Genomic DNA, 25,859 nt, shown 5'->3' with positions numbered 1-25,859 from the left:
TAGTTGCATACTTGTTTATTATGTTTTTTTGTAATTGAATTGACTATAGGTAAACAATATGACTGTATGCATTATATTGACCTATGATTATGTATCATTATTGCATACTTTGTTGTTATGCTTACTAGTAGCTAATTTGATTATGAGAATGCGGTTATTATCATAAGCTTAGTGCTGGGAGACGCACTTTGCTCGGCGCCAGCCGTGTGCTTGGTGCTGGATGATGCACCTTATTAGGCATCGACTGTATACATGGTACTTGGTGATGCATCTTATTTGACATAGTTCGTGTGAATTTTTATATGATTAAAATATATGTGGTTATGATTTATGAATCATAAGGAGTGTTATTGAATATATATGATTATAGATTATGTGGATTGTTATTTAAATGACTGATACATGTGTGACATGATTTATTAATCATGTGAAATATTATATACACATGTTGTGATTATTATTCATGCCTTGTGGAACTTTTCTTGTTGGGACTTGACTTATGGGTGTTCTATGATATAGGTAAGGTCAAGGGAAATTTAGATTAGCCATGAGTTGGAGGGCTTGGCGAAAGTGTGTACATGTTCGGCCTACTTAACCTACTAGGTTGAGTAATCTGATGGACTTGAGTCAAAATGAAAATTTTGTCGCTTAAGCCGACTCATTTTGTGAACAAATGTTGTAAACATATCTCATCTAAACTAAATGGGATCGCATGTAACCTTTATGAAATGCCTTGAATCTTTTTATCAAACTTTGGGGTAATAGTTCACCGTTTTATTTTAACATGAAATTTTTTGGTCAAAATATCTTGCTTAACAAGATTAGCACTAATTTAAACACACTAGGTAATGATCCTGGATTGTAATGGTGTTACATTTCAACATTTTGAAAATCGCTGCAAAAAAATGTTGTAGCATTTTCGACCAGTTACAAAAACCTTAGGCTTAAGTTCCCTAGACGTGTCGCCTCTAGGGAGACGATGCAACGCCACAAGGGTTGTGTCAACTCCTCAAAAGTGACCTTAAACACCTCTAAATGTTTCCAAACTTTTTGGAAATGCTTAGATACCTCATTGTATCACTTTAGGCCCATAAAATTCAATTATAAATGCATAAAATAAAATCTCATATTTTTACTTCAACTTAAGTGAAAATCGTTAAGTGTTTTACACCGCATTGTGTAAATAATTTAACCAATCTCAACATTTGTTTACTATGCATGTTTCCAAAAAGTATATTCTAAAATGTCTTATGTCTAAAGCATGTTTTATGTCATTTACTTAAATATTCATTAATATTTATAGTTAGTCAAATTATGGCGTTACATTCACCCACTAAAGCCTAAAGCCTATGTAGACCATTGATAGTTCATTGTGGGAAGAATCAATTCTATAATCCCACAACTTGAAACAAATAATAACACCTTCCAACATAAAATCCTTGTACGAGTCTTGTTCCAAACCCAAGCACATGCCCATTCGATCAACCACGCCACAACATTCTTTCCTATAGTGAAAGGCAACTGCTGACTCCCTATTTCCCATTTTTATCCAATCCCAACCCAACTTACAAAGGGACACTTGGTAAACTTTTGTAAAAGTTTCCACCTCAAGTTGTTTGCATAAGGCACACACAATACAATTGGAATTGAACACTCTAAACAACCTCTCACTTGTTGGTAAAAGATTATTTGCTACTTTCCTTGAGAAAAATTTGATTATCTCATAAAGATTGTCCCATAGCTCATACTAAATTTTCTCCTATTGTCAACAAAGGTAGATTTTTTAGATAAGGCTTATTTAGGATCATTGAACCAAATCATATTTTCCTTCAAAGGTTGAGAAAAATTCTATTTTCTAAGCATTGCCTTAGCAAGAACCAAATTACACCACATCAACACTTGATCAATGTCCCATTTGAGAATGTTAGGATCCACAAGAATCTGAAGTAAAAAGGTCATTAGATTAGTCCTAAGGTTACACGCCACTCACAAACTACAAAATTCATTCAACCATGGATCCTAGCTGTTGACCATAGATTTGGCCAACGACAGTGAGTCAAATAAATCATATGAAAATAAAGAACTGAACTGAAATAGTAAACGACACAAGGATTTATAGTGGATCGGCCCCAAGTATTGGTAATGACCTACGTCCACTTAGACGCTCTTATTAATGTAGAAAGTCTCAAACTCACAATCAGATGAACCAGAGTCAACTGAGTTTCGTAAGCTTGAGAGAATACAATGTTTGTGTATACGGGTGTGCACAATGTAAGCTTAGAAAATAATGATACAATAAGCTATCTATTTATAGGCTTAGGAATCTTACATAAATGAGTCTTGAATCTTACATGACAAGTAATAATAAAATAATACGTTATATGTACTAAATAGTAAATATTTGCCTAAGCTGGTCGTTCCACGCGTATGTATAAAAACACCCTACCAGCTTGGTTGGGCATTCTTATAAGGTGATCAATAATGCATTCCTTAATGAAGCTTTGACTAAGTTTTGACCAATTGTCGTGTGTTGAAGATTTCCATGAACCTCCGTCTTCTGGTCAAGTATCGACTACAAGGTTAATGTTGTTTGGTCATTCTTCTGTTGCCACGTGTCAATAATTTGTGCCACATTGATTAATGCCCAAACGTGACTTCCACTACCAGTGGTTGGAGTATAGATCGGGCGGTCGATTCCACAAGGAGGTAAAGAAACAAAGTTAACAATAAATAGAGTTAATTGTAAATAATGTGAGGAAAATAGAACAAGTGATATTTTGTTGTTTTTGATGATTTTAAAGATTACAAATAAAGAGAAGATAAATATGTGATATAACAAAAGGTAAAAAGTAGGAAGGAGCAAGAGTCACATATATGCACACTTATTTATTTGAATTTTTTTATTCACAAAAATAACACAAATGAATAGTTTGTTAGGAACGAGTTTCCTAATATGCAGCGGAATGGTGGGTTGGCCCAATGTACAACAAAAAATTTTGTAACATATTTAAACTACTTTTAAATATGCAGATCCATTAATATACATACATTAATCATAAGCAAGAAAAGAATAGAAAACATACTACTTGATGCCTATCAAGTGTCCTTGCTATCTTTTCGTAATTTGAACGAACTTCCTATCCAAACTGCTCCCAAGTACTCACACCAAGATCTTCTACAACGCTCTCTACACCTCAAGAAGTGTTTGGACACTTAGAGAATAACGGATAGTTAATTTATGATTGTACTTGATGTACTCAACACATGAGATCAAGATAATAGGCCAGAGATTGGTTCTTTATCTTTCTTTTCTTTAGAGCGAATAATAGAGTCTCTTCTTATTTTCTGATAAGTCTAACTTAAAAAGAAAATATTTAATTTAAAAAAAAATATCTGTAACCAATTTACAATTTACAATTTATCTTTTAATTAATTAATTATCTCATTAATGAAAATATCCAAAAACTAACTTTTGAATTTTTCATTAATTAATTAATTAAATAAAATTAAAAAATCCATCCTTGAAAAATTGTGTAGAACACTGTGTGTGGCATGTACCACCCTATATTTTAGGGATATTTAATTTTTTCATAATTATTTATTCAAAATACCTTATTAGATAAAAATCCAACAACTTGATAATTAATTCAAATTTGAATATATTATCTTTTTAACTAATTATCAAATATAATTAATTATTTGAATAAATATCAATCTTTTAAATTCAAATATAATTTGAACTTATCAGATTATTATCTCTCACTCAAATAAAGATATTTAATTAATTCTACCAATTAATTAAAACTAATTTAAATTAAATAATAATTTTGAAATTAAATATTTAATTTATTATAATTATGAAAAGTATAATTAATAAATTATTTAATATAATTTTGAAAATAAATTTAATTATTTAATATAATTTCGAAAATTAAATAATAATTAAATATTAATTAATTTTATTAATTACAACTAATTTGTAATTAATTAATTAATCTCTATTATCACATAATTGCATATTTGGCCCAAAGAACAAATTTATTCTTAAATATGTCTTTAAACTATTTTTCTCTTTATATCAACTCTTGTCTTGAATAGTGTTGATAGAGCCGTTGTGGGGACCTATGGACCTATAATTCCAAGCTCCAATAAATTTGAGATTATTAATTAAATAATCTTAATTTACTAATCTCATGATTACTCCACTATAAATATGAGATTGCACTCTTGTAATTATAGACATTTCATTTATAGAGTACTTTATATAATAAAACGTCCATTGATATAATCATTACATACAAATTAACCCTCTAATAATGGCTCATAATTAATCAGGAATAAAATTACCGTTCTACCCTTTTAATTATATCTTGTTTCCTTAAGTACCATTGACTTTACTAGTGAAGGTTAATTCATAACTAAATTATGAATTTGAGCTCAATAACCTTTCAGTCCCAAAAGTCAACCCTTAAGATAACCATTATTCAATCTCTTATGAGAAGGTATAGATTTCATATCTGTATGCTATGTCCCCAGCCATTTACATTAATGAGTTCCCAAAACAAAACTTTCTAGCCTGATCATCCTGACAGACCCTAACAAGTGAATCAAAGAACTCATATAACACAAACAGGAATTCATAGTAACTTTAGGATTAAGATCTATTTGTATATGAACATCAGTTGATATATTTAATTAATACTTCGAAACGGTATTTAACTAAGTATTAATAAACATATCTGGTCCAGCTCTATATATTCTCTAATATATAAAGTACCTCCACTAAAGTGTCCTACTACACTAGTGATCCAGATCTAGATCACATGTATTCATAATACTAGTGGACCGTACTTGCAGTAATTAATCTAAAGATTCCATAACTTTATTTTACTGCGAAATATTCAAGTTCATTTATCTCAAACACAATCCTCCCGTACAAATATGCGTTTGAGATCACATATATGAACTTATGAATTTTTCTGATATTTACATAATATTATCACGGAATAATATAGTCCATAAAATATATGCATAACAAATTCAATTTATTTATTTATTTGTTAAAACAATGTCTACTACATATGCTTTCAGGGCACAATTCCCAACATAGTTCACATCACAACTATTCATTTGGAAGATTTAACATTGAAGCACAAATATATTTCACCAAAATGTATTTAAGTGATTAAAATTCTTTACAATGGAAGGAAGAGATAAGTCTTATGAGAAATCCAAAAATGACAATATACCATTGGCAATAATGCAATAAAAATTTGGACATAAAACCTAACACAAATATTACTTTTACTATTAATAAAATTCATAGAAAGAGCATGACTAATTCTATATAGATTTAGCAAAAGTAAATATATATGAATGGGATGAAGAAAATGATAAAGATATTATCTATATTATTTTTACTAATTTGATAATACATAGAAAGTGCTTGACAAAATCTATATACTATTAGTAAATATAAATAAAGATAATTAGATGAAGAAATAAAGATGAAAGAAAATAAATCAATCAAATATATAAACTTGAAGTAAATGATGAATAAAAAATATCAAAAAAAGTCATAGTGCATATATGATGATCTCTGACCTTCCTAAGAAGGTTAGCCTATTATACTATACATTCTCATAACAATTCTATGGAGAAAATGATGAGAATGAAGGAGCAACACTAGAAGAGCCATTGCAAGTTCCAATTGGGCCAATTACAAGAGCAAGAGCTAGAATGTTCAAAGAAGCACTTAATGGACTAATCCAAGAAATATGGGCTGATTATGAAAAGATAAAGTCCAAGATTAGTCAAAATGGAGATCAATGCATATTCAATGTTATTAAGGCAATTTAAAGTGGTTGGTTAACTTCCAAAAACATGGTCATTGAGTTTAGATGGTTTATGGGCATACATTTATGTTTTATTTAAAACATTAAGTTATATTAAAGTTAGACCTTTTGTATTCATCCATTTAACTACTTTTTAGAAGACTAATAATCTAGAATTCAAGGGGTTTTGTCTATATTGACGCATGTATCAATTTAATGCTTTAAATGTGGCTTTTCTTATTCTTGGAGGGATGTTCCAAGTATAAATAAGGGAAGATAGGATATTTCTAAGAAGATTTTGGAATCAATATATTTTGGAGAGTGTTTTCTCTTTGGTTCTTCAAAGAACTTCTTAGAACTTATCAAGATCTTTTTTGTGGCGTTCATTTCTTGACTTATCACTCACATTCCTTCTTATTTCTTGACTGTGGCATTTGTTAGGAAACTTATACATGATCTTTATTTATTTTCAGGTAGATCTAATATTAAATAAATTAATATGAAATAACCTAGAACATGTTTCTAAAATTGAATTCAAAGAGAAATAATGATAAGAATACTTACATTATACGCAACGGAATGAATGAGTCATTCCTTCAGTTTCTCTAACCCATGTATCCTTTCTATCGCAAAGTATTACCAAGAAACTGAACCGATCTTCAATTTTCTTCACAACCTTCCAAAGTATCATTGGAATCACCTAGACTGGAGTGGGAAATTCTCAACACATAAGATAGATACAGAGAGAAAAAGAGAAAAGGACAATAAGGCTTAGAAAAAGGACTTGTGTTTAGAGAGAATCTAAAAAACTATCATAAACTTGTGTTTTTGACTTCTGAATTTCTTTTTTCATCTCTCACTTAGCACTCCTTTTATAGACTCAATTATGTCATTTATTTAATTAAAAATCAATAAAATAATAGCCTATTTGAAGCCTAGGTCGAAATTATCATGGGCTTTAGGCCCGTGAAATTTCCTATTTGATCATAATCCCATTGACTTAAAATCAAGGCATGTATTATTTTCTATTGATTTAATTAATTACATAATTATTTAAATCCTTTATCAAATTAATTATTTATAATTTGAACCTTGATTTAAACTTGTTTATTAATTTAGATATCAATTTATCTTAATTAATAAATCTGCCATAATTTCTCTTTTCTTCTCAAAATTACATAACTCTGTGAAACTATCCAAAATTGACCTGGTCAACTTTGATAATTCTAATTGATAATTAAATCAATTAATTGAGACTACCTAAATGATTTTATCCAAGATACAGTGGGGACCGTGGCCCTATGAAATCAAGCTCCAATAAGTTATCATAAATCTAACAAATAAATTTACTAACTTATTAATTCCTCGTGACTCCACTATATACTCGGAATTGCACTCTTAATTCATAGAACGCTCTATAAGAAATATAGATACGTTATTAATTATCCATTGTTACAACCATAATTATCACTCAATCCTCTATAGACGGTCTACAATGAGATGGGACTAAAATATCGTTTTACCCCTCATTGTATTTTATCCTTAAAACACTTAGTTCCTTGTAAATGATATTTCGATAAACTAATTTAATTATTGAAATGAGATCTCTATCACTTAACACCTTGAACCAAACTAAAAGGAAACCACCGTTTCACTTCTTCATCAGAAGCTATAGATGTTCATATCTATGATTAACACTCCCACTCAATTATACTATCGAGTTCCCAAGATGGAAGTATGAGCTAGTCCGTAGGGTAACGTGGTAACGAACAAGACAAATAACTCAAATAATACAATCAGTTAGAATACTAACTACTCATAATTGAGATTAAATTGACCAATGGTTAACTATATGATATGACTAGAATAGATAACAACGGTATGTTTACTTATCCTATCAACTGTCAATATCGGTCCAGTCCGATGTAACAAATACCTCCGATCTTATCTACTTTGCTAATGTTCTGGAAAGAACATAACACTATAATGTCTAAGTACAACATATCGTAGATTGGCAAGTTAGTGTAAATCTTGTGCACTGACTAATCTTAGGACTAACTTATTTTGAACATATAATCATATTTATATTCCATTGTGATTACATCACTATAAATACGATTAGTTATATGCTCGGGATTTAATAGAATTTTATATTAAACAAATAATCATGAAAATAGAACATGTGAGCAAAGTGATTAACCAAGTCAAAAAATGATTTCTATTCTCTTATTGATAATAAATGAGATGACAAAGAATTTGGGTTTTAATTAGGGCATAAAACCCCAATATACTCCCACTTGCACTAATTGAAACTAATGCCTTAATTCTACTAATCTCATTTCCTTGATATGCTTATCAAATGTAGCTTCTGTTAGTGTCTTTGTAAACGGATCTGCAAGATTGTCTTCAGTTGGAATCTTTATTCCCTTCACATCTCCCCTGGCCACATATGCTCGAATAATGTGATACTTCCTTTCTATATGCTTACTCCTCTTGTGACTTTGAGGTTGTTTCGAGATGGCTATCGCTTCTGTATTGTCACAAAACAACACAAGCGGTTTATCCATGTCTGGAATAACAACAAAATCCGAGTAGAACTTCTTTAGCCAGACTATTTCCTAAGCTACTTCTGACATGGCTATGTACTCAGCCTCCATGGTGGAATCTGAGATTGCAGACTGTTTTACGCTTCTCCAAATCACAGCTCCACCCCCAAGGGTAAACACCATTCTATAAGTAGACTTCCTCTCATCGACATCAATCAGAAAATTTGAATTGGTGCAGCCTACAGGGTTCAGAACACCACCCTTGTAGAATAACATATAATCCCTAATTCGCCTTAAATACTTCAGGATATGCTTAACTGCTATCCAATGTTCCGGTCCTGGGTTTGACTGATACCTGCTCACTACTCCCACTGCATAGTAGATATCTGGTCTAGTACACAACATGGCATACATCAGACTTCCAACTACAAATGCGTAAGAAACTTTTCTCATTGCATCTTCCTCTTTAGGAGTCTGGGGAGATTGCTTCTTTGAAAGATGAATTCCATGGCAGGACGGTAGACGCCCTTTCTTTGAATTTGTCATTGAGAAACGTTCAAGCACTTTATCTATGTAAGCTGCTTGAGATAGAGCTAAAAGTTTGTTCTTTCTATCCCTGATGATCTGGATACCTAGAACATAACTTGCTTCACCCAAATCCTTCATCTGGAATTGAGTGCTCAACCAATTATTCACATCTGATAATTTCTTAACATTGTTTCTAATGAGTAAGATGTCATCTACATAAAGAACCAGGAATACCACTATTTGATTTGCCTTTAATTGGTAAACACAGGGCTCGTCAATATTTTGTTCAAAGCCATAGGTTTTGATTATTTCATCATACCTAAGATTCCAGGAATGAGAAGCTTGCTTAAGTCCATAGATGGACCTATTCAACTTGCAAACTTTTCCTTCTTGTCCAGCTACTTTAAATCCTTATGGCTGATCCATATAAATGACTTTGTCAAGCTTTCCATTAAGAAAAGTTGTCTTGACGTCCATTTTCCAGATCTCATAGTCGAGAGTGGCTGCTATGGATAGGAGAATGCGAATGGACTTGAGCATGGCTACCGGACTAAAAGTTTCCTCATAGTCAACGCCTTTTCTTTGAGTATAACCCTTTGCCACTAATCTAGCTTTATAAGTCTCGATATTTCCATCAACACCTCATTTCTTCTTGTAGATCCACTTGCACCCAATGGCCCTAAAGTCACTAGGTTCTTCCATAAGATCCCAGATGGAATTTGAGTACATGGACTCCATTTCCTGTTTCATGGCTTCTGTGGATACCAAAATACCACCATGAAAAAAAAAATCTCTTGTCCCTGTTTGGAACACCAAAGGTCACTTAGTCACGCCATCAGGCTCAAGCCTGTAGGCCTTTCGAATACGTGAGATTGTCTCAAGGGAAACAACACGTTATAAGCCGTGAGGGTTTTCCCCGCTGTCTAAGGGGTCAAAGTAAATATTGCAGGAGGATGGGTGCACAAGACCCTCACAAAGTGAGGTCCGGCATGCCTGCGTGAAGCTGACATGCACATGGGTCAAGATGCACTCACATCTGTAAGAGTTGTCAAAGGCACCTGAGGCATACGCCTACATGCGTGCAAGGTGCATCCAAGCCATACATGTCGAGGGCAACCGTGCGCATGGCCTCGCGACCCCCTAGCAGTTGCGCGCATGGCCTCGCGCACCTAGCCTCGGCCTGGAGGGCCTCGCGCCAGCATCTCGCGCGCCTGGTGCCTTGGCCAGGAGGGCCTCGCGCTAGCATCTCGCGCGCCTGGTGCCTCGGCCAGGAGGGCCTCGCGCCAGCATCTCGCGCGCCTGGTGCCTCGGCCAGCAGGGCCTCGCGCCAGGGTCTCGCGTGCCCAGGCTTGTGCCGCACGCCTAGTGCCTCGGCCAGCAGGGCCTCGCGCCAACGTGTCGCGCCCAACAGGTGCACCCCGTGAGGTCATCATCCAACACGTCTCGCGCCAAGTGAGGCACTCTTTGCATATCCTCACATAGCGAGGCCATGTGTCTCGTGCCAAGGGCCCAAGAGCCCCGTTTCGTGCCAACGCCCCAAGAGCCTCGCAGCATGGGTTTCACTCCTCGCCTCGCCCACCAGCTGTACCCTTAGAGGCCTCACGATGGATGACCTTACCATAGCCTCGTGCCTAAGACACTGCGAGAAGGCATCGCACCCAAGCTCACCCGCAGGTTGGCCTCGTGCCTGGGCACCCCGCGGGACCTCTCACACCTTACCCCTTTTATCCAACCAGGAAAGTTTACCTCCCATGTTCATCCTTTCCCGTCAATAAGCAATCTGATGCTTAGATAGACATAAATGGGCTAGATCAACATGCACACCTTGAGAAGGTGAAAACACCCACCAGGTGCAGGGAACACACACCAGTACTGAATGTACCTACAAACCTGGAGGAGTCAGAGTGTGAATAGGGTGTCCCCGCCATACAGGTAGTGGCAGTGCAAGAATGGTACATGGTGAGGACTCCCTTAGCACGCTTGTGAGCTCCGTACCCGACAAGTAGTGGAGGCATAATGTGATATCAAGGAAGGAGTACTTTTGCAGACCCGTGACACGTACTAGAGCAGACCACCACTCTTCCAGCACCACTACCACCTATGCTGCTACCCTGACAGTGTACTCGTGTACTATTTTGTCCCAAGGGACCACCATGTATAATGGGCCATTAGAGCCCAACTATAAATAGACCTTGACCCCTCAGAGTAAGGGGTTGGAAAATTCATTGTAAGCTGAAGCTATTAAGCAATATTCAGTTTTTACTCCATTGTTGATATGTGTTTATCCTTCTAAGTTCATTCTAAGTTCTCATCTGAACATCAGCTGACTTACCTTTGAGTTTTCCGATCTAATTTCGTTGACGAGATTTCACCGTCAACAGTTTGGCGCCGTCTGTGGGAAGAACAAGCATCAAGCCAACGTTCATTCATCACTTCCAACAAAGAAAGATGCTAAGACGTTCAAAACGCCTACGACAACTACAAGATGATGAGGTTCGCCAGGACGGAATAGAGCGGAGGGCTCCCAAGAAAGGCCCCCCTCCACCTAAGCATGGAGGTAGACCGGAGGAACCTTTTCCCCCAAGGGAGGAGAAGGAAGCATCATCCCCAGCCATCTGGCCCGACGGAGGTCATTCGGAGCCGCCAGTGCATCCATTTCACCAACCCCCGGTGGCACCACGCTCAGGCCACCAAGACCCAGGTCCATCGACGCACGGGCCAAGCAAGGGTCCCGGGGTACGCTCAGTAAGTTTCAGCTTAAGGACTCGCTTCTACAAGGATGAGATTCAAGAGTTACATAAAAAGACTCGAAGGCTGGAAACCACGATAAAGAACATGCAGGAGGTCTTAAACGACCTATTGCAAGGAAAGTCAAGCATACCCCTTCCTAGGCATAAAGAGAAGGAGCACGAAAAAGGGGAAGACACTGTCCCCATAGAAGATGGGGGAACTCGACTTTCCACCAGTAAAACTCCCCCGACAAGGTCCCATGGGGAACCTAGGCCGACGAAGTGCCCCCAAGAGCAAAGGCGGAAGGAAGACGATGGTCGTAAGAACGAAGCAGAACTCACCTCAAAAGAAGCGCTTCTTTTGAGGTGAGTTCAGTCTGAGGACCTGCGAGCTCCTCAAGCAAAATGAGGAGGGGAATAGACACTAAAATGCGAAGCCCTCGGGACAAAATTACCACTGCACCTGAGGGCACAAAGATAACAAAGAATTTGACCATGATTCTCCATTAACAAGGGAGATCCAAGCTGACCAAATGCCCACTGGCTTCAGAGAGCCTCGCATGACTCCGTACGAGGGTACTACTGATCAAAAATATCACTTAGACTCCTTCAATAACTTGATGAGGTTAAGAAGGGTCAACAACAGGGAAAAGTGACAGTGCTTTGTCATTACGCTTAAAGGAGTGGCGTACAAGTAGTTCAAGAGGTTAAGGCCAGGAACAATCAAATCATGGCAGCAATTCTCTGATGAATTTCTTCAGCAACACCATGCATCCTGTGATTACGTCATGCCAATTACCAGCCTCGCTAACATAAAACAAGGCGAGAATGAAGGTCTGAAGAACTATATCCATAGGTTCAATATGGAAGCAACGAAGGTGGGAAGTTTAACCAAAGCAGAGCTCAAGATGGCTATTACAGCCGGAGTACGACCAGGAAGCAGGTTTTGGGGTAGCATGCTCAAAAGAGAAGTTTCGAATTTGGATGACTTCTCCGAGAGAGAACAGAAGTACATACGTGTGGAAGAGGTCCATAAGAACTCGAATGTTGAAGAAAGCGAACCTTCCTCCAGTCGCCCTACTACCAATACGTCTGAAGATTCCATATAGAAGGGGGCGTCGTGCTAGAAGGGTCGCTGACCAAGTTTGAGATTGAACTAAGACCATCTAGCCATAAAAGTCCCGACCCGAGGGGAGATCACCTCAAAAATTTCAAAAAGGGTCTCAAAAGTAGACGCCTGCAAAAAGGGTCTCAAAAGTAGACACCTGCAAAAAGGGTCTCCAAAGTAGACGCTAGCAAAAAGGGTCTCAAAAGTAGACGCTTGCAAAAAGGGTCTCAAAAGTAAACGCCTGCAAAAAGGGTCTCCAAAGTAGACACTTGTAAAAAGAGTCTCAAAAGTAGACGCCAGCAAAAAGGGTCTCAAAGAAGACGCTTGCAAAAAGGGTCCCAAAGAAGACGCTTGCAAAAATAGTATTATGCCTAATGATGAGAAGGACGCTTCTCGCAAAAAATAATAAGCGCGCGCAAAAATATATAAAAGGATAACTAGAACCCAAGGGGTCAATATATCCTTATAGATATGATCAAGGTGCACCAAAGAGAGACCTATCGAACCCCCTTTCGCGTGGGCTCCATGATAAATGCAAAAAAAAATGATAATAAAAAAAAAGAGTCTACAAGAACGCCTAAAGGCCTCCCTATAGACTTGGGGGCAAGTGTGGATACCAAAAATCCACCATGAAAAAAAAATCTCTTGTCCCTCTTTGGAACACCAAAGGTCACTTAGTCACGCCATCGGGCTCGAGCCTGTAGGCCTTTCGAATACGTGAGATTGTCTCAAGGGAAACAACATGTTATAAGCCGTGAGGGTTTTCCCCGCTAAGCTAAGGGGTCACAGTAAATATTGTAGGAGGATGGGTGCACAAGACCCTCACAAAGTGAGGTCCTGGATGCCTGCATGAGGCTGACATGCACATGGGTCAAGATGCACTCACCTGAGGCATACGCCTACATGCGTGCAAGGGGCATCCAAGCCATATATGTTGAGGGCAGTCGCGCGCATGGCCTCGTGACACCCCCTAGCAGCCTCGCGCCAGCATCTCGCGCGCCTGGTGCCTAGGCCAGGAGGGCCTCGTGCCAGCATCTCGCGCGCCTGGTGCCTCGGCCAGGAGGGCCTCGCGCCAGCGTCTCGCGCGCCTGGCACCTCGGCCAGGAGGGCCTCGCGCCAGCATCTCACACGGCTGGAGCCTCGATGCCAACATCTCGCGCGCCTAGTGCCTCGACCAGGAGGGCCTCGCGCTAGCGTCTCGCGCACCTGGTGCCTCGGCCAGGAGGGCCTCGCGCCAACGTCTCGCGTGCCCAGGCTTATGTCGCGCGCATGGTGCCTCAGCCAGAAGGGCCTCGTGCCAGCGTGTCGCGCCAAGCTGGTGTGCCATGTGAGGTCATCATCCAACATGTCTCGCGCCAAGTGAGGCACTCTTTGCATAGCCTCACATAGCGAGGCCATGTGTCTCGCGCCAAGGGCCCAAGAGCCTCGTTTCGTGCCAACGCCCCAGGAGCCTCACGGCATGGGTCTCACGCATTGCCTCGCGCACCAGTCGCGCCCTTAGAGGCCTCGCGAAGGATGACCTCACCATAGCCTCATGCCTAAGACCCTGCGAGAAGGCTTCGCACCCAAGCTCACCCGCAGGTTGGTCTCGTGCCTGGGCACCCCGCGGGACCTCTCACACCTTACCCCTTTTATCCAACCAGCAAAGTTTACCTCCCATGTGCATCCTTTCCCATCAATAAGCAATATGATGCTTAGATAGACATAAATGGGCTAGATCAACATGCACACCTTCAGAAGGTGAAAACACCCACCAGGTGCAGGGAACACGCACCAGTACGGAAAGTACCTACAAACCTGGAGGAGTCAAAGTGCGAATAAGGTGTCCCCGCCATACAGGTAGTGGCAGTACAAGAATGGTACATGGTGAGGACTCCCTCAGCATGCTTGTGAGGTCCGTACCCGACAAGTAGTGGAGGCATAATGTGATATCAAGGAAGGAGTACTTTTGCAGACCCGTGACACGTACTAGAGCAGACCACCACTCTTCCAGCACCACTACCACCTGTGCTGCTACCCTGACAGTGTACTCATGTACTATTTTGTCCCAAGGGACCACCATGTATAATGGGCCATTAGAGGCTAACTATAAATAGACCTTGACCCCTCAGGGTAAGGGGTTGGAAAATTCATTGTAAGCTGGAGCTATTAAGCAATATACAGTTTTTACTCCATTGTTGATCTGTGTTTATCCTTCTATAAGTCCATTCTAAGTTCTCATCTGAACATCAGCTGACTTACCTTTGAGTTTTCTGATCTAATTTCGTTGACGAGATTTTACCGTCAACAGCTTCAAGCCATAGTTCCTTTTCCGGGCTAGCCATTGCCTATTTGAAAGATGACGGATCATCATCACTAATGTCACCAACAACCATATTAGTTTCACCATCCAAACCATAGCAAACTGGGTTCCTAGAATCCCTCCCACTACGACGAGGCTCTGTGACTGTTTGCTCAGGAACAGTGGTACTTTCTTCATTTAAATAGACTTGCGTCGGTTGGACATGAAGAGTGGGAATTTCATCATCAACTCGCGTTGATGACGATGGAACATTGGTTGGAGTAAAATCTTTAACCATCTCCTCTAAAACTACTTTGCTACGAGTTTTGAATTTTCGGACATAGTCATTTTCCAAGAAAGTAGCATTCGTAGAAGTAAACACTTTCTTTTCTGAATGACTATAGAAAATTCCACCCCGAGTACCTTTAGGATAGCCAACAAACATGCAAACTTCAGTTTGTGGTTCTAGCTTTCGTTCCTTTTTCCCCAGGACATGAGCGGGACACCCCCAGATTCTATAATGGCATAAACTAGGTTCGCGTCCATTCCAGCGTTCTAAAGGTGTTTTGGGGATTGATTTAGACGACGCGACATTGAGAATGTCGTTTGCGGTTTCAATTGCATGTCCTTAGAACGAAGTTGGTAAAGTTGAATAACTAAGCATGCATCTAACCATTTCCAATAAAGTTCTATTCCGGCGTTCCGCTACACCATTTTGTTACGGAGTACCTGGGGCAGTAAGTTGTGATAAAATCCCAAGTTCAGTTAAATGATCTTGGAACTGCATATCCAAATATTCTCCACCCCTATCAAATTGAAAGATCTTTAACGTTTTACCTAATTGATTCCGAGCCATTGCTAGGAATTCCTGAAACTTTGAAAATGTTTCCGATTTCCTATACATTAGGTAAAGACATGAGTAACTAGAGTAATCGTCAATGAAAGTGACGAAATACTCAAAACCACCCGTGGCTTGTACATTCAAAGGTCCACAAACATCTGAATGCACAAGACCAAGTGCTTCTTTGGCCCTATCACCCTTTGTAGAGAATGAACGCTTGGTCAGTTTGCCTTCTAGACAAGATTCATAAATAGGTAATTCACCTAAGGTGAGCCCTTAAAGGTTCATCCTTTGTAAGTCTTTGAATCCTATCATAGCCAATGTGACATTGTCTCAAGTTCCATAAATACGTCATATTATCGTTATCAGTCTTTTGACGTTTATTGGTCCTAGGTTTAGCTACTTTGAATAAATCATTGTTAAGAGAGAGGGGTTCGTTAGGTCGCAAAATATAAAGTCTGTTTTCCAAACATGCAATACACAATTGTGATCCATTGAAGGAAATAGATATATTAGAACTTGTGAAAGTCATAACAAATTGTTCTAATTGCAACATGGAAAGTGAAATTAAATTTCTACTAAAATCCGGAATAAAAAATACATCTTTTAAAATTAAGTATTTATTTCTGAATTTCAGACGAGCTCTTCCTCTAGCTTGGACCGCAACGAACGCTCTGTTCCCAACTCTAAGCTTTAAGCCGCCTTCGTCCACTTCCTCCCATGATTCAAGAAGATGTAAAGAGTTGTAAACATTGTTGGTAGATCCAGAATCAATAATCCAAACGGATTTATCATTCTCTAAAACACATGTTTCTAAGATAAATGAACTATAATCATTACCTTTGTTTTTAGCTGTTAGAAACTTGGGGCAATCCTGTTTCCAATGCCCCTTCTCTTTGCAGTGAAAACACTTACCTTTACCTTTCTTGTTTTTCTTTTTCTTCCCCTTAGGCATCTGTGCATTTGGTTGTGCACTCATCTTTGCAGCCTTTGCAGGCTTTGGGTTGTTGTTTTGTCCACCTTTTCTCTTTTTTCCAGCTTTCGAAGATGAAGCTTGGTTAGCTTTAGCCTTAGCTGGATCAGCAACAGTAGTAGTTGTTGTCTTCTTTTCTCCTCCCTACTTGGTCCACCCATGATAGATTCAAAAGTCTGAAGCTCGTTCATGAGCTGCGTCAAACCATAGTTGAGTTTATTCAACACATAGTTGGTGATGAATGGTAGGAAAGCTGGAGAGAGATTGTTGAGGATTAAGCCAACTTGAGTTTCCTCATCTATTATGGCTCCATGCAGTTCAGCTTCCTGAAAGTGGTTTGTCATCTTGATCAGGTGATCACGAACATGTTGAGAAGGTGCCATCTGAGCATTGGCATATTTCTTGGTGGCCTCAAACGAGTCTGTGCTGACTGGCACCAAACATGTCTTGGAGCTGATCCATGATTTCGTAGGCTGTCTCAACATTCTCCATCTTTGTCTTGAGAGTGTCGACCATACTAATGAACATGCAGTACCGCGCCTTGTTGTTAGCCACCTACCAGCGCTCATACTTGTCCCTCACAGACTCGGTAGCTCCTTCAGCTGGAACTTTCGGGGATTCCTTAGTCATGACGAACTTGGAGTTGTCACCAATCAACACAATGTTAATGTTTTGCTTCCATTTAAGGTAGTTTTCTCCAGTGAGTTTCTCCATCGAAAGTTGAGAAAGGATGGGAGTAGACACATCCATAATTATACTACAAATTATCAATAAAATAGAATCAATCACATTTGCTCAATAAAACTTCTATTCACACAAATTTCAAGAAATAGCACAACATATACAAAAAATATGCAAGATATGAGAAAAATATACAAAAAACAAGCATATCTCTATTTCTTTAGGATTTTAACTAATCTATGATATCCTTGTCCCGGTTAGCGAGAGTCAAAAATACCACTAGTTAAATAGAGTTGTAAACTCATTTAATAATGGACACCACTATTAACAACCTACTATTCGATCAAAATAAGAAAACAAAATCTCTTATTTTATGAGCTAGACCCACGGTTTCGATAATCATAGATTTAGTCCTAGTAGTCACCGTAGGGGTGAGTCTAGTAGAATTTGACCTATAATTATCTATCTTTTGAAATCTAACATTGTCAAAATAACTAATGAACATCTTCCGTAGGGGGACCAATCAAAGTGCCTCGAGGCCCCATTAAGCTATTGAATATGTTAAACCAACGGTGGAGATTGAATAAAAATCTTAAAATAAGCTCATTATAAAAATAAAAATTGTATTTTTATTATTTTTCGAAAATTAATGAATATGGGTCTCCAAAAATTGTAAGATTAGAATTTTTAAAACCAAAGTCCTATAATTTCCTATTAATTCTAAAGTGTCACATTGAAACAAATTCAATTAATTTAGAATTAATTTGTTGCTAATCAATATTTAGGTTTAACTAATATAATGAACCTATACAATTAAGTCCAACTCAGGTAAATGGGCCTTAACAATTGGGCTTGTATGGAAGAGGGCTGAGTCCAGTATGTCGTTCCCACTACAGAGGCCCCCAATCTTCTATACAAGGTCCAAAAGACAGGAATTTAAACATTCGTTTTATTAATTGTTATTAATTGATTAGGCCCACTATAGTCATGCAAAACAAATGGGCCTTCACAAGTGGAATCACCCAGAAGAGAGGAATTTAAACTTTACATTTTCTAATGGGCCCAAATAAAACCTATCATTTTATGAATATTTTATTTGGCAAAATCCATATATCTAACAAACATATAGGTCACTATATGCATCTAAGCCCAATTGCAAAAATACCACATATAGTGCAAACAAACATGTTATAATTAGATGGGCCTAATCATGTTACTATATGAGCAATTCTATGAATTTATGCAAAAATACCACAATTTATTTCATTTGCAAAAATACCATAATTAATTTTCTATAATTTATCAAAAAAAATCGAATCAATTAAATTTTTACAAAAATAAGTCAATTTAAATTAAATTTATCAATAATTAACAATAGTTAATTTAAATTTCATTTATCAATAATCAACTTGTTTTAGGTTAATTTGGAAAAAATATATATTAATTTAATTTAAATAGGATTTGTCAACAATTAACCAAAGTTAATTTAAATCTCATTTATTAAAATAATATTTTATTAATTGGTTGAAAAAGAATGATATTTTTTAAAAATTTAACCAATTTTAAATTTTAAAATCAATATCATAACTGTTTTAAAAAATATATCTTATGTTGTTACAACTATTAGCTAATATTTTAACCATTTAAAAAAATATATTAATAGTTATAACAATCCTAAAATATCTCAAAAACAGTTAATCAAATTCAAATATCCATAAAAATATCTAACTAACAATATTCAAAATTTAAATAATTTAAATATTAAAAACTATAGAATAAAAAGATATTTATATTTTCAAATAAAGATTTAATACAAAATATCAAGAATTTAAAAGAAAATATATTTAATATTTTATATCTTAATTCTAATATTTTAATATATAAAAATATTTAAAATTAAGTTGTTAGTCTATTTTTAAATTTGAATTTGAATCTTTGTAGAAAATATCTAATTATTTAAATCTCAACTAACAAAAATATCTTATTTTAAAAAACAATTTTAAATGATAAAACAAATTTGATATTTTTGGCTTTGATTATAAATAATTAATTTCCACAATTTTTATTTTTCTTTAATTTAAAAAAATTGGATGAACAGTACCCGGTACTGTTCATCGCGTGCGCGGGTGGTTGGTGCGCGCGCGCATGGCAGCCAGACCAAATTTTTTCGAAAAAAAAATTGTGCAATTTTTCAAACCAAAACTATTTTCTGATTAATTTTTAACATGTTTTACACAAAATAAAGCATTATAAAAATTAATAGCATAGAAAACACTACAAAATAACCTAAAAATTGCTAATAATCATATAAAATCAATATGCTTCATAAAAAACATGAAAATCCATCTAATTATTCAAACACATCAAATAATCACTTTTTTAACATGTTCATGGATGAAAATAAAGATTACCAAAGGCTCTGAGGCCAGTTGTTGGAAAACTTATACAAGATCTTTATTTATTTTCATGTAGATCTAATATTAAATAAATTAATATGAGATAACCTAGAACATGTTACTGAAATTGAATTCAAAGAGAAACAATGATAAGAATACTTACAGTATACGCAGCGTAATTAGTGAATCATTCCTTCAGTTTCTCTAACCCTCGTATCCTTTCTGTTGCAGAGTATTATCAAGAAACTGAACTGTTCTTATAAAATCTTCACAGTCTTCCAAAGTATCTTTAGAATCACCTAGACTAGAGTGGACAATTCTCAACACATGAGATAGATACAGAGAAAAAAAGAGAAAATAATAAGGAGACTTAGAAAAGGACTTATGTTTAGAGAGAATCTAAAACTATCAGAAAACCAGTGATTAAACTTCTAAAACATATATTTTTTACTTCTCTCTAAGCACTCCTTTTATAGCCTCAATTAAGTCATTTATTTAGTTTAAAAAATCAATAAAATAATAGACAATTTGCAGCCCTAGGTCGAAATTATCATGGGTTTTAGGCCCGTAAAATTTCTCATTTGATTATAAGCCCATTGGACTTAAAATCAAGGCTTGTATTATTTTCTATTGATTTGATTTATTAAATAATTATTTAAATCCTTTATCAAATTAATTATTTATAATTTGAACCTTGATTTAAACTTATTTATTAATTTAGATACCAATTTATCTTAATTAATAAATCTGCCCTAATTTCTCTTTTCTTCTTAAAATTACATAACTCTGTGAAACTATCCAAAATTGACCTGGTCAACTTTGATAATTCTAATTGATAATTACATTAATTAATTGATACTATCTAGATGATTTTATCCAAGGTACAATGGGGACCATGGGCCTATGAAATCAAGCTCCAATAAGTTATCATAAATCTAACAAATAAATTTACTAACTTATTAATTCTTTGTGACTCCACTATAAACTAGGAATTGCACTCTTGAATTCATAGAATGCTCTATAACAAATATAGATACGCTATTAATTATCCATTGTTACAACCACAATTGTCACTCAATCCTCTATAGACGGTCTCCAATGAGATAGGACTAAAATACCGTTTTACCCCTCATTGTATTTTATCCTTAAAACACTTAGTTCCTTGTAAATTATATTTCAATAAACTAATTTAATTACTAAAATGAGATCTCTATTATTCAAAACCTTGAACCAAACTAAAAGGAAACCATCGTTTCACTTCTTCATCGGAAGCTATAGATGTTCATATCTATGATTAACACTCCCACTCAATTATACTATCGAGTTCCCAAGATGTAAGTATGAGCTAGTCTGTAGGGTAAGCCGGTAACGAACAAGTCAAAGAACTCAAATAATACAATCAGTTAGAATACTAACCACTCAGAATTGAGATTCAATTGACCTGTGGTCAACTATATGATATGATTAGAATAGATAATAACGATATGTTTACTTATCTTATCAACTGTCAATATCGGTCCTGTCTGATGTAAAAAATACATCTGATCTTATCTACTTTGCTAATGTTCTGGAAAGAACATAACACCACAATGTGTAAGTAGATCATATCATAGATTAGCAAGTCAATGTAAATCCTGTGAACTAACTAATCTTAGAACTAACTTATTTTGAACATATAATCATATTTATATTCCATTGTGGTTACGTCGCTATAAATACGATTAGCTATATGCTCGGGATTTAATAGAATTTTATATTAAACAAATAATCATGAAAATAAAACATGTGAGCAAAGTGATTGACCAAGTCAAAAAATAATTTCTATTCTTTTATTGATAATAAATGCGATTACAAAGAATTTGGGTTTTTATTAGGGTATAAAATCCCAATAAAGGCTTGGGGTGACGCGTGGCGCGCGATGGCTACACCAAGTGGCAGCCCTGAAGAGAGAGAGAGGAAACTGGCTGAGCTTCTTCTCTGGGATTTGGATTGCGAAAATGTCAGGTTTCCTATTGGGCTTTTATACTTAAAAAATGTCAATTTTTTCTATTCTCATATTAGCTTTAATTATTTTGTTTTTTTTTCTCCATTTCAAAGTGTCAAAATACACTTTATTTTATGCAAAAATATAAATAAATTAAATTCAAATCAAAAATTTCTAATGTAAGAATATATCCCTATAATTTTATAAAAATATCAATTTAAACTCAATTTATTATAACATTTAAGACCAACAAATGTGCATTTTTGACTACTAATCACACATCACCATGCTGATTTTTGTGGAAAACACTAGCCAATAAAATGGAATACCCCCTTGGGGCAAGAAAATAGAGACTCATCTAATGAACTCTCTAGTAGACCAGGTATTATATTTTAATATAATGTTTGATTGACTAAATAACTGTGTGAGTATAGGAAAATTGCTAAAGGCATAAGGCAACCTTCATGCTTTGTAAGTACATTCCAACCTTCATGCCTCGTTGATGGCCTCGCTATGCGAGGGCCCTAGCAAGGGTCGCCTGCATATGGCTTCAAGTGATGGCCTCGCTATGCAAGGGCCCTCGTAAGGTCACTGATTAGTGCTCAAAAATATCATTTTATTAATCTTAAAGTCTAAAATTAATTAAGTTTTAATTAATATTTTCATGGATTTATTGTCATATATTTTATATTTGAAAATATTAATTTTAATTTAATTTGTGTTTAATTTTCAGGAAATAAAATATATTTTTGACACAAAGAAAAAGAAAGAATTAAAATTGAAGAAAATGGCATTTTTGAAGATGAAATGGCCCAAAACTAGGCCCAAAATGGAGCCCAAACGCAGCCAGCCGCCAGCCGCCACTGACTCCGTCTGACACGACCTGCCACGCTGACACGTTCTGACGCCGAGGGTCCCATCAGCCTGACGAGCCGCCACCTGGCGCCGCACCTGCACGGACTGCCACCTGACACGCGGGCCTGACGCGCCTGCTTTGTCTCCCACGGCCCGACCTTGACTGACGCCTCCAGCCCAACATCGAACCATAGCCTGCCACGCGTCCCACTCGTCAGCCCATGCTCCCCAGCACCCGACCACGACTAGTCAGTGTCTCCCACTTTACCAGCAGCCACATCCCATTTTCATCAGCTTTTTGAGCAACTTTCCCACTATTTTATACACGGCTTTGCACGTTTTTGGGTCCTATTTACACTATAAATAGAGTACCAAATGGGGTAAAATCTCATCAGATTGTGTAAGGAGAGTGTAGAGAGTATTGGAGAGAAAAAAACTTACTTTTCCTATTTTTCTTTTACATTTTTTTGAGTGAAAACAATGCCTATTTTAGGCTAAATTTTCTTGTGGAAAGGCTAGAGTGGAGTTCATGTTTAATATTATATTTTTAATATATTGATTCTTTATTTTGTTCTTCATTTCTATATATTTGTTACAATTAAATTTATTTTCTTCTAATTTTTATTCTAAATTTATTATTATCTTTTACATAAGTCTAGTCATGCTCTTCTTATGTAATTTAGGTTTTTAATTTAATTTAGAATATTTGTTATATTATATGTTTTTTACTGCATTCTGCCATTGGTATTTTGTCGCTCTAAAGTATATAATATGATAGGTTTTAAAATTAGAAGTTAGTATAATTTAATTAAAGAACATATTTTAAGGTGAGCTTTAATATATATATTTTCCAATTATAATTAATGGTGTAGAATTATAGTTGAGTATAATGAATCAATTTTATTAAAATATATATATGTTTGCATGAATGAAACTTATGCCTTCCATACTTTCTTTCTGATTCTAATTCCTCGATTTTTTTCATTTAATGTTTATATTCTTTTTCAAATTTACATTTTTCCAAAGTTTATTATTTTTAATTTACTAATCTTTCTTTTAATTTTGTATTTTACCTCTCTGTGGATACGACATAGCCCGATTACTACTGCGACCGCTTAGGAGTTTATTGGGCGATATCAATTTTTGGCACCGTTGTCGGGGAGGTAATTCTACAATTAAAGGTTTACATAGTAAGTTAATTTTTTTTTCTTTCTATTTAAAAAAATATATATAGTTTAATTTCTCTTTTATTTTATTTTTCCTTATTAATTTTTATTTTTATTTATTTATTTATTTATTCATTTTTTTAATTTTATTTTTAGGTTTAGAATTTTATTTTCTAGATTTAGTTTTTTTTTTTCCGAAAAAAAAAGCATAAAATTAAAAAAAAAATCAAAAATCAAAAATAAAAAAATCAAACAAAGTATTGAGAACATTTGTGTAATTTTGGAAATTAGTAAAAACCAAACTTGTTCTGTCTTAGAAAAATTGGTTCTTAAATAAGGTCTGTGTTAGCGTTACCCTCCAATCTTTTCTAAGAACCTCGGGGAGTTCTAGAAAAGCTCTTGGGCCTAAAGTGGTACCTTGGCAGCCTTTCCAATTGGCCTGGGAACATTTTGGTGTATACTTATTACATTATTACACATTTGCGCTTATAATACTTACAAACTAAAAAATATTTATTCCACGAAACAGAGACACACTAGGGAGATTTGTGAGACAACAAGTTGAAACTTTAGAAAATTCTCCTAGTTCGTCATTTTCTTCCATTTGTTCAAACACTCCTGATTCACCAAGACTTCCCGAACCACCCACGAAGGCTCATCAAGATGAAGTCCAACCAAGAACGCTACAGGATTATTTACATCCTACGCGTACAGCCACACCTTCGTGCATAATGTATCCCAACAATATGCCAAATTTCGATTTCAAACCCGGCATGATTAACCTCTTACCAACCTTCCATGGGTTGGAAAATGAGAGTCCGTACGTGCATATACGGGAATTCGAAGAGGTGGTGGCTACATTCAACAACCGAGTTGATGTCACCAACATTGTGAGATTGAAATTCTTTCCTTTCTCACTCAAAGACAAAGCAAAAAGCTGGTTGTATTCCTTAAGGCCTAGATCTATCGGAACATGGGACGAAATGACAAAAGCATTCTTTGCCAAATATTTCCTGCCCCATAAGACTAGCAGCCTTAAGAGACAAATCTCTACCTTCACCCAGAAAGACCATGAAACTTTCCATCAGGTCTGGGAGAGGTTTAGAGATTTGATAAATCAATGCCCACATCATGGATACGAAAGCTGGCGTCTGATCAGCTATTTCTATGACGGTCTCACAACCGGACAAAGGCAATTCGTACAAATGATGTGCAATGGCGAATTTCTTCAAAATGATCCCGATGAAGCTTTCGAGTACCTCGACGATCTTGCTGAAAAATCCTACACATGGAATGGACCGAGTCCTATGGACAAGCCACGATCAACTGGAATCTACCAATTGAGGGAAGATGACAATGTCAAAAGCCAAATTGAATCATTGAGACAACAATTCGAGGCTCTCAAATCTCAAGAAGGTAGAGGAATCCACATGGCTGCAAAGGTAGAGACACGAGATCCATGCTTCATCTGTGGAGGGACGGAACATCAACCACAAGAGTGCCCAACTCTTAGTGAGTTAAGAGGAGGAAATAAGAAACAATGCAATGCTTTAGGGGATTACAAGAAGCCTTATAACCCTTTCTCAAACACTTACAACCCCAGTTGGCGCAACCATCCAAATTTCAGCTGGAAGGATTCGAACCAAGCATCTGGGAGCCAATGGAGGCCTGAGCAGCAACAACCACCAAAATCATACAACGCTCCTCAAAATAACATGCAGTCAAGTAATTCTCTTGAGAGTACTTTGCAAATGCTTACACAAACTCAAATAGCCTCAACTCAAGAGCTCAAAGCTTGTTTCACACAAATGGTAGAGGAAATGAAAGACATGAAAGTCCAAATGACAAAGCTAAACACTACTTTGGCGATTCAAGAGCATGGGAAACTTCCCGCTCAACCTCTAATCCATCAAAAAGGGCAACACATGGCACAAACC

At 36.3% G+C, this 25,859-nt stretch overlaps 1 non-coding gene across 1 annotated transcript; it reads right to left on the bottom strand.

Annotated features, from left to right (window-relative positions):
- Positions 1-24,953: 24,953 nt before the first annotated feature.
- On the bottom strand, positions 24,954-25,060 carry LOC133827742 (small nucleolar RNA R71). Its single transcript, XR_009890392.1, has one exon. It is a non-coding gene; the product is annotated as a small nucleolar RNA R71 (small nucleolar RNA).
- Between the last annotated feature and the right edge of the window lie 799 nt (positions 25,061-25,859).

This window comes from Humulus lupulus, chromosome 3 (genome assembly GCF_963169125.1).
Source record: "Humulus lupulus chromosome 3, drHumLupu1.1, whole genome shotgun sequence".
Lineage (NCBI taxonomy): Eukaryota > Viridiplantae > Streptophyta > Magnoliopsida > Rosales > Cannabaceae > Humulus > Humulus lupulus.
The sequence above is the reverse complement of the archived record's forward strand: the minus strand, read 5'-3'. Positions and strand labels throughout refer to the sequence as shown.